Here is a 14,070-nt window from a genome sequence, read left to right as displayed (position 1 = left end):
ATGCTACATTCAGGTGTCATATTACATCCTTGTTCAGTAGTAAATTAATGCCCTTCAGTACTGCGGAAAGGCCATCACCCCTACCCAATCTGTCTTGAAGAGAAAGTAACAGTACATTTTTGATAATATATCTGAACATTTTAAAACCTCTTGCTAACCGTTTGTGAAACATTCAGGTAATTAACTTTATGTAAGTTTAAACAGATCAAACAAAAACCTCTGGCTTACCCCAACCACCCATGGACTTTCAATCTAAAAAAAAGTATATAAAGAGGCATGGTAGATGGTGTGTCTGACAGTCTCACACCTAATGTCAGGATGTGAGTTAGCCACAACTTGGCTGTAGTCTCACAGCATTAGAGTGTATGCCTTGGTCTCTACATTTATCTCCTGAGTCTACTCTACACTCTGACACTGCACCACTCTGCATTACTGCACTCTCTGCCACTCTATCGTATGCCACTCCACTCTATGCTACACTACCCCATAGTACTCTATGCCAATGCACTCTAAACAACTGCACTGTATGCCGCTGCCCTTTACTCTGCACCGCTGTACTCTACGCCACTGCTCTCTGTGCCACTCTACTCCACTCTAAATCACTGCACTGATTCTACTCTGCAACATTTCACTCTCCGCCACTGTACTCTACACCAATCTACTCTGTACTACTACACTCTGCTACTCTTCTCTGCTTCACTCCACTATATGCGACTGCACTCTACAGCACTATACTCCACTCTACACTGCATTACTCCACTGCACTCTCTGCCACATGAGTCTACTCTGCACTCTATGCCACTGCACCACTCTACACTACTGCACTCTCTGCCACTCTATTCTATGCCACTCTACTCCACTGCACTCTATGCCAATCTACTCTGTCCCATGCCACTCTAAACCTCGCCACTCTAAAAACTGCACTGTACCCTGTACCACTGGGCTCTACGCCACTGCTCCTATGCTACTCTACTCCACTCCACAATGCCATAACTTTTAGCCTTGAACAGCAGCCACTCTGATGTATAATATGGCTAAAACACATTAGCAAAGCCAATAACGCTTGCGCAGATGAGGCCTATTGGCTTTGGCAGTGTTTGTTAGTACTATGAGGTACCGAGGCCCCTGTAACAACTGTGAATGTGTAAGTCCTTATTTTAAACATGCATTCAACGCTTCGTCAGGAATAGTAAGTGCTATATTGTAGGAAAGTACCATCTTGCCTGGCATGTTACCCCCATTTTTCACTGTATATATGTTGTTTTAGTTGTATGTGTCACTGGGACCCTGGTAACCCAGGGCCCCAGTGCTCATAAGTGTGCCTGAATGTCTTACCTGTGTAGTGACTAACTGTCTCACTGAGGCTCTGCTAATCAGAACCTCAGTGGTTATGCTCTCTCATTTCTTTCCAAATTGTCACTGACAGGCTAGTGACCATTTTTACCAATTTACATTGGCTTACTGGAACACCCTTATAATTCCCTAGTATATGGTACTGAGGTACCCAGGGTATTGGGGTTCCAGGAGATCCCTATGGGCTGCAGCATTTCTTTTGCCACCCATAGGGAGCTCTGACAATTCTTACACAGGCCTGCCACTGCAGCCTGAGTGGAATAACGTCCACGTTATTTCACAGCCATTTTACACTGCACTTAAGTAATTTATAAGTCACCTATATGTCTAACCTTTACCTGGTAAAGGTTAGGTGCAAAGTTACTTAGTGTGAGGGCACCCTGGCACTAGCCAAGGTGCCCCCACATTGTTCAGAGCCAATTCCCTGAACTTTGTGAGTGCGGGGGCACCATTACACGCGTGCACTACATATAGGTCACTACCTATATGTAGCTTCACCATGGTAACTCCGAATATGGCCATGTAACATGTCTATGATCATGGAATTGCCCCCTCTATGCCATCCTGGCATAGTTGGCACAATCCCATGATCCCAGTGGTCTGTAGCACAGACCCTGGTACTGCCAAACTGCCCTTCCTGGGGTTTCACTGCAGCTGCTGCCAACCCCTCAGACAGGCAGCTGCCCTCCTGGGGTCCAGCCAGGCCTGGCCCAGGATGGCAGAACGAATAACTTCCTCTGAGAGAGGGTGTGACACCCTCTCCCTTAGGAAAATGGAGTGAAGGCAGGGGAGGAGTAGCCTCCCCCAGCCTCTGGAAATGCTTTGTTGGGCACAGAGGTGCCCAATTCTGCATAAGCCAGTCTACACCGGTTCAGGGACCCCTTAGCCCCTGCTCTGGCGTGATACTGGACAAAGGAAAGGGGAGTGACCACTCCCCTGACCTGCACCTCCCCTGGGAGGTGTCCAGAGCTCCTCCAGTGTGCTCCAGACCTCTGCCATCTTGGAAACAGAGGTGCTGCTGGCACACTGGACTGCTCTGAGTGGCCAGTGCCACCAGGTGACGTCAGAGACTCCTTGTGATAGGCTCCTTCAGGTGTTGCTAGCCTATCCTCTCTCCTAAGTAGCCAAACCCTCTTTTCTGGCTATTTAGGGTCTCTGTCTCTGGGGAAACTTTAGATAACGAATGCATGAGCTCAGCCGAGTTCCTCTGCATCTCTCTCTTCACCTTCTGATAAGGAAACGACTGCTGACCGCGCTGGAAGCCTGCAAACCTGCAACATAGTAGCAAAGACGACTACTGCAACTCTGTAACGCTGATCCTGCCGCCTTCTCGACTGTTTTCCTGCTTGTGCATGCTGTGGGGGTAGCCTGCCTCCTCTCTGCACCAGAAGCTCCGAAGAAATCTCCCGTGGGTCGACGGAATCTTCCCCTTCAACCGCAGGCACCAAAAAGCTGCATTACCGGTCCCTTGGGTCTCCTCTCAGCACGACGAGCGAGGTCCCTCGAATCCAGCGACTCTGTCCAAGTGACCCCCACAGTCCAGTGACTCTTCAGTCCAAGTTTGGTGGAGGTAAGTCCTTGCCTCACCTCGCTGGGCTGCATTGCTGGGAACCGCGACTTTGCAGCTACTCCGGCCCCTGTGCACTTCCGGCGGAAATCCTTTGTGCACAGCCAAGCCTGGGTCCACGGCACTCTAACCTGCATTGCACGACTTTCTAAGTTGGTCTCCGGCGACGTGGGACTCCTTTGTGCAACTTCGGCGAGCACCGTTTCACGCATCCTCGTAGTGCCTGTTTCTGGCACTTCTCCGGGAGCTACCTGCTTCAGTGAGGGCTCTTTGTCTTGCTGGACATTCCCTCTCTCTTCAGGTCCAATTTGCGACCTCCTGGTCCCTCCTGGGCCCCAGCAGCGTCAAAAAACGCCAAACGCACAATTTGCGTGTAGCAAGGCTTGTTGGCGTCCTTCCGGCAGGAAAACACTTCTGCACGACTCTCCAAGGCGAGAGGAATCCGTCCACCAAAGGGGAAGTCTCTAGCCCTTTTCGTTCCTGCAGAAACCTCAGCTTCTTCTGTCCAGTCGAAGCTTCTTTGCACCCGCAGCTGGCATTTCCTGGGCATCTGCCCATCTCCGACTTGCTTGTGACTTTTGGACTTGGTCCCCTTGTTCCACAGGTACCCTAGATTGGAAATCCACAGTTGTTGCATTGCTGGTTGGTGTCTTTCCTGCATTATTCCTCTAACACGACTATTTTGTCCTTAGGGGAACTTTAGTGCACTTTGCACTCACTTTTCAGGGTCTTGGGGAGGGTTATTTTTCTAACTCTCACTATTTTCTAATAGTCCCAGCGACCCTCTACAAGGTCACATAGGTTTGGGGTCCATTCGTGGTTCGCATTCCACTTTTAGAGTATATGGTTTGTGTTGCCCCTATCCCTATGTTTCCCCATTGCATCCTATTGTAACTATACATTGTTTGCACTGTTTTCTAAGACTATACTGCATATTTTTGCTAGTGTGTATATATATCTTGTGTATATTTCCTATCCTCTCACTGAGGGTACACACTAAGATACTTTGGCATATTGTCATAAAAATAAAGTACCTTTATTTTTAGTATAACTGTGTATTGTGTTTTCTTATGATATTGTGCATATGACACTAAGTGGTACTGTAGTAGCTTCACACGTCTCCTAGTTCAGCCTAAGCTGCTCTGCTAAGCTACCATTATCTATCAGCCTAAGCTGCTAGACACCCTATACACTAATAAGGGATAGCTGGGCCTGGTGCAAGGTGCAAGTACCCCTTGGTACTCACTACAAGCCAGTCCAGCCTCCTACATTGGTTGTGCAGTGGTGGGATAAGTGCTTGAGACTACTTACCACTCTTGTCATTGTACTTTTCATAAGAGAAAAATATACAAAACAAGGTCAGTGTATATACACATAGCCAAAAAGTTTTGCATTTCCTCTTTTCACTCTTTTCTAAGTGCTGAAAAGTACTCCTAAACTTTCAAAAAGTTCTTAAAAGTTTAAAAAGTTTTTTTTTCTGTCTTTCCAAAAAGTTCTGAAAACTTTTGTCTCTTTCTCTATCACTTTAACTCTCTCTAAAAAATGTCTAGCACAGGCCAAAGTGTTGATCTGTCCAAACTTGCATATGACAACCTTAGCTGGAAAAGAGCAAGGAGTCTCTGTATAGAGAGAGGTTTGAGTGTAGGGAAGAATCCTGCCTTGGAACTGTTAATTAACATGCTTAGAGAACAGGATAAGGCCAGAGGTGCCCCATCTGTTGAAAAAGTACCTAATAGTTCCCAATCTGATTCAGGGACTCCCCCAGGAAAAGATTCAGGAAAGAAACTTCCTAGCCTGCCCATTACTAGACAATCTAGCATAGATGGTAATGATGATGAGCCACACCAAAGAAATAGTGTTGTCTCACATCATAGCAAAAGCATTTATTCTCACCATACTGGTAGTAATGTTTCTGTAAACCAAGCTGTTAAGTTGGCTTCTGTAAGGGACAGGTCTCCTTCTGTTCATTCCCATCATAGCTCTGTTTCTAGAAATGTCCCTCCCACCAACCCTGATGACAGAATGTTAGAGAGGGAACTAAATAAGTTGAGGGTGGAACAAACCAGACTGAAGCTTAAAAAGCAACAGCTGGATTTGGATAGACAGTCTTTTGAATTAGAGAAGGAAAGACAGAAGTTGGGTTTAGATACCCATGGTGGCAGCAGCAGTATTCCCCATAGTCATCCTGCAAAAGAGCATGATTCCAGGAATCTGCACAAGATAGTTCCCCCTTATAAGGAGGGGGATGACATTAACAAGTGGTTTGCTGCACTTGAGAGGGCCTGTGTTGTACAGGATGTCCCTCAAAGGCAGTGGGCTGCTATCCTATGGCTATCATTTAGTGGAAAAGGTAGGGATAGGCTCCTTACTGTGAAAGAAAATGATGCCAATAATTTCCAAGTTCTTAAGAATGCACTCCTGGATGGTTATGGCTTAACCACTGAACAGTACAGGATAAAGTTCAGAGAGACCAAAAAGGAGTCTTCACAAGACTGGGTTGATTTCATTGACCAGGCAGTGAAGGCCTTGGAGGGGTGGTTACATGGCAGTAAAGTTACTGATTATGACAGCCTGTATAACTTGATCCTGAGAGAGCATATTGTTAATAATTGTGTGTCTGATTTGTTGCACCAGTACTTGGTGGACTCTGATCTGACCTCTCCCCAAGAATTGGGAAAGAAGGCAGACAAATGGGTCAGAACAAGAGTGAACAGAAAAGTTCATACAGGGGGTGACAAAGATGGCAACAAAAAGAAGGATGGTAAGTCTTCTGACAAGGGTGGGGACAAATCTAAAAATGAGTCTTCATCAGGCCCACAAAAACACTCTGGTGGGGGTGGTGGGTCCAAATCCTCCTTTAATCAGAACAAGGAAAAGAAACCATGGTGCTATTTATGTAAAATAAAAGGCCATTGGACAACAGATCCCAGTTGTCCAAAGAAAGGCACCACAGCTCCTACCACTACAACCCCTACTGCTACACCTAGTGTCCCTACTAATAGCAGTGGTGGTGGGAGCAAACCTACTAATAGCCAATCCAAGGGAGTAGCTGGGCTCACTTTTGGTAATTTAGTTGGGGTTGGTCTAATTAGGGAGACCACAGAGGCTACTTTAGTCTCTGAAGGGGCTATTGATTTAGCCACTTTGGTTGCTTGCCCCCATAACTTGGAGAAGTACAAGCAACTAACCCTAATAAATGGTGTTGAGGTCCAGGCCTACAGGGACACAGGTGCCAGTGTCACAATGGTGATTGAGAAACTGGTGCACCCTGAACAACACATACTTGGACACCAGTACCAAGTAACCGATGCTCACAACATAACACAAAGCCACCCCATGGCTGTTGTAAATCTCAACTGGGGGGGGGTAACTGGTCCAAAGAAAGTTGTGGTAGCTTCAGATTTACCTGTAGACTGTCTATTAGGGAATGATTTGGAGACATCAGCTTGGTCAGATGTGGAGTTGGAGGCCCATGCAGCAATGCTGGGCATCCCAGGGCATATTTTTGCTTTGACAAGGGCTCAGGCCAAAAAGCAAAAAGGACAGGGAAGCTTGGATCCTGGAACAATGGACCAAGTGCTCCCTAAAGCTAGGGCTAGTAGAAGCAAACCACTTCCTACTATCCCTCCCTCTACAGTGGATTCTACTTCTGAGGAAGAAGAATTTCCTCCCTGTGCAGAACCTACACCAGAGGAGCTGGAAGCAGACACTGCTGAGCTTTTGGGTGAAGGGGGGCCTGCCAGAGAGGAGCTGAGTGTGGCACAGCAAACCTGTCCCACATTAGAGGGTCTCAGACAGCAAGCTGTCAAACAGGCTAATGGGGATGTCAGTGACTCTCACAGAGTTTACTGGGAGGACAACCTCTTGTACACTGAGCATAGGGATCCTAAACCTGGAGCTGCCAGGAGATTAGTGATTCCTCAGGAGTACAGAAAGTTCCTCCTAACACTGGCACATGACATTCCCCTAGCTGGGCACCTGGGTCAAATGAAAACTTGGGACAGATTGGTTCCATTGTTTCATTGGCCTAGGATGTCTGAGGACACAAAGGAATTTTGTAAGTCCTGTGAAACCTGTCAAGCCAGTGGCAAGACAGGTGGCACTCCAAAGGCACCCCTTATCCCACTGCCTGTGGTTGGGGTTCCCTTTGAAAGGGTAGGGGTTGACATAGTTGGCCCCCTTGACCCTCCTACTGCTTCAGGCAATAGGTTTATCTTGGTGGTAGTGGACCATGCCACAAGATATCCTGAAGCAATTCCTTTAAGGACCACTACAGCTCCTGCAGTGGCAAAGGCCCTCCTGGGAATATTTTCCAGGGTGGGCTTCCCAAAGGAAGTAGTATCAGACAGAGGAAGCAATTTCATGTCTGCATACTTAAAGGCCATGTGGAAGGAGTGTGGTGTAACGTACAAGTTCACAACACCCTATCATCCACAAACAAATGGACTGGTGGAGAGATTTAATAAAACTCTCAAAGGCATGATTATGGGTCTCCCTGAAAAACTCCGCAGGAGATGGGATATCCTTCTACCATGCCTCCTTTTTGCCTACAGGGAGGTACCCCAGAAAGGAGTGGGCTTCAGCCCCTTTGAACTTCTTTTTGGACACCCTGTTAGGGGTCCACTCACACTTGTAAAGGAGGGTTGGGAACAACCTTTAAAAGCTCCTAAGCAGGATATTGTGGATTATGTACTTGGCCTCAGATCAAGGATGGCTGAGTACATGAAAAAGGCCAGTAAAAACCTTCAGGCCAGCCAAGAGCTCCAGAAGCAATGGCATGATCAGAAGGCTGTTTTGGTTCAGTACCAACCAGGGCAGAAAGTGTGGGTCTTGGAGCCTGTGGCCCCAAGAGCACTCCAAGATAAGTGGAATGGACCCCACACAATTGTTGAAAAGAAGGGTGAAGTCACCTACTTGGTTGACTTAGGCACTGCCAGGAGTCCCCTTAGGGTGCTCCATGTCAACCGCCTGAAACCCTACTATGACAGGGCTGATCTCACCCTGCTCATGGCAACAGATGAGGGACAGGAAGAAGACAGTGATCCTCTACCTGATCTCTTCTCTTCCACAGATCAAGATGCTCTTGTGGAAGGTGTAGTTTTGGCTGATTGTCTTACTGCTGAGCAGAAAGACAATTGCATAAATCTCCTAGGACAATTTTCAGAACTCTTCTCTACTGTGCCAGGCACCACTTCTTGGTGTGAGCACACTATAGATACTGGAGACAGTTTACCTGTCAAAAGTAAGATCTATAGGCAGCCTGACCATGTCAGGGACTGCATAAAGCAAGAAGTTCAGAAAATGTTGGAACTAGGAGTGGTTGAGCACTCGGACAGTCCATGGGCTTCTCCTGTGGTACTGGTACCAAAACCCAATTCTAAAGATGGAAAGAAAGAAATGCGGTTTTGTGTAGATTATAGAGGTCTCAACTTGGTAACCAAAACTGATGCTCACCCTATACCCAGGGCAGATGAGCTTATAGATACACTGGCGTCTGCCAAGTATCTAAGCACTTTTGATTTGACTGCAGGGTATTGGCAGATCAAATTATCAGAAGATGCTAAACCTAAGACTGCATTTTCTACCATTGGAGGACATTACCAGTTTACTGTAATGCCTTTTGGTTTGAAAAATGCACCTGCCACTTTTCAGAGGTTGGTGAACACAGTCCTGCAAGGGCTGGAAGCTTTCAGTGCAGCATATTTGGACGATATAGCTGTTTTTAGCTCCAGCTGGGATGATCACCTGGTCCACCTATGGAAAGTTTTGGAGGCCCTGCAAAAGGCAGGCCTCACTATCAAGGCTTCAAAGTGCCAGATAGGGCAGGGTAAGGTGGTTTATCTGGGACACCTTGTTGGTGGGGAACAGATTGCACCACTTCAGGGGAAAATCCAAACTATTATTGATTGGGTTCCCCCTACCACTCAGACTCAGGTGAGAGCCTTCCTAGGCCTCACTGGGTATTACAGGAGGTTCATTAAGAACTATGGCTCCATTGCAGCCCCTCTTAATGACCTCACATCCAAGAAAATGCCTAAAAAGGTATTATGGACAGCAAACTGTCAGAAAGCTTTTGAGGAGCTGAAGCAGGCCATGTGCTCTGCACCTGTCCTGAAAAGCCCTTGTTACTCTAAAAAATTCTATGTCCAAACTGATGCATCTGAATTAGGAGTAGGGGCAGTCCTATCACAACTTAATTCTGAGGGCCAGGATCAACCTGTTGCTTTTATTAGTAGAAGGTTGACCCCTAGAGAAAAGCGTTGGTCTGCCATTGAGAGGGAGGCCTTTGCTGTGGTCTGGGCTCTGAAGAAGTTGAGGCCATACCTGTTTGGCACTCACTTCATTGTTCAGACAGACCACAAACCTCTACTTTGGCTAAAACAAATGAAAGGTGAAAATCCTAAATTGTTGAGGTGGTCCATATCCCTACAGGGAATGGACTATACAGTGGAACATAGACCTGGGAGTAGCCACTCCAATGCAGATGGACTCTCCAGATATTTCCACTTAGACAATGAAGACTCATCAGGTCATGGCTAGTCTTATTGTCCTTCGTTTGGGGGGGGGGTTGTGTAGGAAAGTACCATCTTGCCTGGCATGTTACCCCCATTTTTCACTGTATATATGTTGTTTTAGTTGTATGTGTCACTGGGACCCTGGTAACCCAGGGCCCCAGTGCTCATAAGTGTGCCTGAATGTGTTACCTGTGTAGTGACTAACTGTCTCACTGAGGCTCTGCTAATCAGAACCTCAGTGGTTATGCTCTCTCATTTCTTTCCAAATTGTCACTGACAGGCTAGTGACCATTTTTACCAATTTACATTGGCTTACTGGAACACCCTTATAATTCCCTAGTATATGGTACTGAGGTACCCAGGGTATTGGGGTTCCAGGAGATCCCTATGGGCTGCAGCATTTCTTTTGCCACCCATAGGGAGCTCTGACAATTCTTACACAGGCCTGCCACTGCAGCCTGAGTGGAATAACGTCCACGTTATTTCACAGCCATTTTACACTGCACTTAAGTAACTTATAAGTCACCTATATGTCTAACCTTTACCTGGTAAAGGTTAGGTGCAAAGTTACTTAGTGTGAGGGCACCCTGGCACTAGCCAAGGTGCCCCCACATTGTTCAGAGCCAATTCCCTGAACTTTGTGAGTGCGGGGGCACCATTACACGCGTGCACTACATATAGGTCACTACCTATATGTGGCTTCACCATGGTAACTCCGAATATGGCCATGTAACATGTCTATGATCATGGAATTGCCCCCTCTATGCCATCCTGGCATAGTTGGCACAATCCCATGATCCCAGTGGTCTGTAGCACAGACCCTGGTACTGCCAAACTGCCCTTCCTGGGGTTTCACTGCAGCTGCTGCTGCTGCCAACCCCTCAGACAGGCAGATGCCCTCCTGGGGTCCAGCCAGGCCTGGCCCAGGATGGCAGAACAAAGAACTTCCTCTGAGAGAGGGTGTGACACCCTCTCCCTTTGGAAAATGGTGTGAAGGCAGGGGAGGAGTAGCCTCCCCCAGCCTCTGGAAATGCTTTGTTGGGCACAGAGGTGCCCAATTCTGCATAAGCCAGTCTACACCGGTTCAGGGACCCCTTAGCCCCTGCTCTGGCGCGAAACTGGACAAAGGAAAGGGGAGTGACCACTCCCCTGACCTGCACCTCCCCTGGGAGGTGTCCAGAGCTCCTCCAGTGTGCTCCAGACCTCTGCCATCTTGGAAACAGAGGTGCTGCTGGCACACTGGACTGCTCTGAGTGGCCAGTGCCACCAGGTGACGTCAGAGACTCCTTGTGATAGGCTCCTTCAGGTGTTGCTAGCCTATCCTCTCTCCTAAGTAGCCAAACCCTCTTTTCTGGCTATTTAGGGTCTCTGTCTCTGGGGAAACTTTAGATAACGAATGCATGAGCTCAGCCGAGTTCCTCTGCATCTCTCTCTTCACCTTCTGATAAGGAAACGACCGCTGACCGCGCTGGAAGCCTGCAAACCTGCAACATAGTAGCAAAGACGACTACTGCAACTCTGTAACGCTGATCCTGCCGCCTTCTCGACTGTTTTCCTGCTTGTGCATGCTGTGGGGGTAGCCTGCCTCCTCTCTGCACCAGAAGCTCCGAAGAAATCTCCCGTGGGTCGACGGAATCTTCCCCCTGCAACCGCAGGCACCAAAAAGCTGCATTACCGGTCCCTTGGGTCTCCTCTCAGCACGACGAGCGAGGTCCCTCGAATCCAGCGACTCTGTCCAAGTGACCCCCACAGTCCAGTGACTCTTCAGTCCAAGTTTGGTGGAGGTAAGTACTTGCCTCACCTCGCTGGGCTGCATTGCTGGGAACCGCGACTTTGCAGCTACTCCGGCCCCTGTGCACTTCCGGCGGAAATCCTTTGTGCACAGCCAAGCCTGGGTCCACGGCACTCTAACCTGCATTGCACGACTTTCTAAGTTGGTCTCCGGCGACGTGGGACTCCTTTGTGCAACTTCGGCGAGCACAGTTTCATGCATCCTTGTAGTGCCTGTTTCTGGCACTTCTCCGGGTGCTACCTGCTTCAGTGAGGGCTCTTTGTCTTGCTCGACGTCCCTTCTCTCTTCAGGTCCAATTTGCGACCTCCTGGTCCCTCCTGGGCCCCAACAGCGTCCAAAAACGCCAAACGCACGATTTGCGTGTAGCAAGGCTTGTTGGCGTCCTTCCGGCGGGAAAACACTTCTGCACGACTCTCCAAGGCGAGACGGATCCGTCCACCAAAGGGGAAGTCTCTAGCCCTTTTCGTTCCTGCAGAAACCTCAGCTTCTTCTGTCCAGTCGAAGCTTCTTTGCACCCGCAGCTGGCATTTCCTGGGCATCTGCCCATCTCCGACTTGCTTGTGACTTTTGGACTTGGTCCCCTTGTTCCACAGGTACCCTAGATTGGAAATCCACAGTTGTTGCATTGCTGGTTGGTGTCTTTCCTGCATTATTCCTCTAACACGACTATTTTGTCCTTAGGGGAACTTTAGTGCACTTTGCACTCACTTTTCAGGGTCTTGGGGAGGGTTATTTTTCTAACTCTCACTATTTTCTAATAGTCCCAGCGACCCTCTACAAGGTCACATAGGTTTGGGGTCCATTCGTGGTTCGCATTCCACTTTTGGAGTATATGGTTTGTGTTGCCCCTATCCCTATGTTTCCCCATTGCATCCTATTATAACTATACATTGTTTGCACTGTTTTCTAAGACTATACTGCATATTTTTGCTAGTGTGTATATATATCTTGTGTATATTTCCTATCCTCTCACTGAGGGTACACTCTAAGATACTTTGGCATATTGTCATAAAAATAAAGTACCTTTATTTTTAGTATAACTGTGTATTGTGTTTTCTTATGATATTGTGCATATGACACTAAGTGGTACTGTAGTAGCTTCACACGTCTCCTAGTTCAGCCTAAGCTGCTCTGCTAAGCTACCATTATCTATCAGCCTAAGCTGCTAGACACCCTATACACTAATAAGGGATAACTGGGCCTGGTGCAAGGTGCAAGTACCCCTTGGTACTCACTACAAGCCAGTCCAGCCTCCTACATATATAAATTACATCATAGGCTGCTACTAAATGTGCAAATACATTTTGGTTAAATATTAAAAAGTGCTTATCAAATACAGATTTGAATAATATACAGTTTATACCTAGCACTAACTTTTTTTATAACACTCCATTAAAAGCACACACTCCACAGCTCACCTTGGAACACCCTTAAGGTACCTCTTTAAAAGAAAAAATCTTTGCCATCAGAAAGCTTTAAGTGAATTCTTTTGTTTAAAGTCAGTGCAGGTTTTCAAGCCCCTTTACATTTGCAGATTTACCATTTTGCACATTTGCATTTCTTTAGGGGACATACCCTTTTAAGAACGCCTTTTCTTTTATGTATGCCCCTCCCTCCGAGCACAGGAGACTCCCTGTCTTTCAATCCAGCTCGGGAAACTAATCTACCTGTAACTTCACCCTGTCTTCGGTGTCCTTCTGGTGAAAGGCTAAAATTATGGACAAATGCCGTCTGTTACGGACGGGTGGTCACCCTACAGGCAGAGCGATCACAATGATAAATGTTCATGGGTGGCCAGGCACACAGTTGTACAGTGATGCACAAATGTTACTGCTAACTGTTTTGTTCATTATACAGGGCAGGCCATCGTCTTTACAAGTCTGTACTTTCAGACCTACCCTGTTTAATTATCACGGGGGCAGCAAGACCTTTGGTTATTGTTGCTGTATGTGACGCTTGCATAATGTAATTATATGGATGACTTTTGAACTGTTACAGTTAATCTATATTAAAATCCAGCTATCTCAAATCTTGGCATCTATGTAGGGTGTACCATAGGGCAACAGCCTGACAGACGCACGTTGTTGGTCATGCCGCAGCCTATTTTCTCATCATTCAGCAACAGTAACTGAGGGTCTTGCTGTCTGGATCCTTAGGCGGGCCAGGCCTGAAAGTACACACCTGTAAAAAATTCAGTGTATTTATGAGTGACTTTTATGGGGGAGAAAAAATGGAACAATGAAACAAATTAAAAACATAGATTTTAAAAATTGTCATGACCGTATGAATGTGAAATTTTACTGTGGCTTTTTGAATTCACGACTTTACTGTTCATTTAAATACAGGGGGTGTTTGAGGTGTTACACTCCCCTAAGAAATGTAAATGTTTTGTACAGGTGATTTCACCAGCACTTTTTGCACACAGGCAGCAATGCGCACACACTATTCCTCCTTGTTTTGAGAGTAGTCAAAACTATTTATTTTACAAAATATTGTTTTCTCTCCCACCAATGTGCATTCCTCTCCCCTTCCACTGCCACATACACCACTCTCATGCACCCTGCTTCTCCTATGATTAAATCTTATGGGCCTCATTCCAGCCTCGCTGTGGCATCCTTCCACACTGGATCTGCCACATTAAGAGTTGTGGGGCTTGGTAGATGCCTTATATGCCAGCTGGATTGTCATAGAAACTGTAGAACCCCCTCTAACCGACCAAGCTACGACCCTGTTTAAATTGTGTTTATTGAAGGTGCACAATATTGCTCAGCGCCATTGTTTGAACTGTTCTACGCAGTCCGTAAAGTGGCCTACGGGTGTAGTGGACTGTAGGATTTGAAAAT

The 14,070-nt window shown here is 47.0% G+C and overlaps 1 protein-coding gene across 6 annotated transcripts in view; it reads left to right on the top strand.

The window, feature by feature from the left end:
- LOC138250237 (uncharacterized) overlaps nucleotides 1–14,070 on the top strand; it is a 72,938-nt gene that overhangs the window by 30,288 nt on the left and 28,580 nt on the right. The gene's annotated exons all lie outside the window — the stretch shown is intronic.

The sequence above is a fragment of the Pleurodeles waltl genome, chromosome 1_2 (assembly GCF_031143425.1).
Source record: "Pleurodeles waltl isolate 20211129_DDA chromosome 1_2, aPleWal1.hap1.20221129, whole genome shotgun sequence".
In the NCBI taxonomy this organism is placed as follows: domain Eukaryota; kingdom Metazoa; phylum Chordata; class Amphibia; order Caudata; family Salamandridae; genus Pleurodeles; species Pleurodeles waltl.
This window is presented reverse-complemented; position numbering and strand designations above follow the sequence as displayed.